This window comes from Octopus bimaculoides, chromosome 13 (assembly GCF_001194135.2).
Source record: "Octopus bimaculoides isolate UCB-OBI-ISO-001 chromosome 13, ASM119413v2, whole genome shotgun sequence".
NCBI classification, from domain to species: domain Eukaryota; kingdom Metazoa; phylum Mollusca; class Cephalopoda; order Octopoda; family Octopodidae; genus Octopus; species Octopus bimaculoides.
The window spans coordinates 53,494,980-53,495,586 of record NC_068993.1 but is presented as its reverse complement, the minus strand read 5'-3'; the positions used below and the strand labels follow the sequence as shown (position 1 = coordinate 53,495,586).

The window sequence follows — 607 nt, the reverse complement described above, 5'->3', positions numbered from 1 at the left end:
TATATATATATATATATATATATATAATTGTTTATATAACATATACAAATATCCATCTTCTAAATGCCCCTGTTGACAAAGAAACATATACACAATATACACACCACATATTAACAGAAAGAGAATTGATGGTTTTATATAGGGAAATAGGGAAATTAGCATCCTTTACTTTACTCCGCCTCCTCCTCCTCCTCCTCCTTCTTCTTCTTCTTCTTCTTCTTCTTCTTGTGGCTAACTAAATTGCGAAGTAAGTCATGAGTCTTTCTTGGAGGGAAAAAATGGATAAAATAACGATCAAGAGAAGAAGAAGTGATGTAATCTTGTATGTTCTGCATTCCATTGTTGCTGCTATATTTATGAAATATTACATCTGAGTGCAGTTGTTGCTGCAGATGAGTTGCACATGTAATAATGATGGCAAGCTAATTTAGTCTAATAACAGTCTGCAGATAAGAATTGGCAGTTTTACTGTGAATGCCTGATTGTGGGATGACTGTATTTTAACAAACACCCTCTTACGATTACAGATGGCAAATATGAGAGTAATGATAAACACACACACACACACACACACACACACACACACACACACACACACACACACACA

At 34.8% G+C, this 607-nt stretch overlaps 1 protein-coding gene across 1 annotated transcript in view; it reads right to left on the bottom strand.

Annotated features, from left to right (window-relative positions):
* Window positions 1–607, bottom strand: part of LOC106867559 (motile sperm domain-containing protein 2) — a 71,221-nt gene that overhangs the window by 44,000 nt on the left and 26,614 nt on the right. The gene's annotated exons all lie outside the window — the stretch shown is intronic.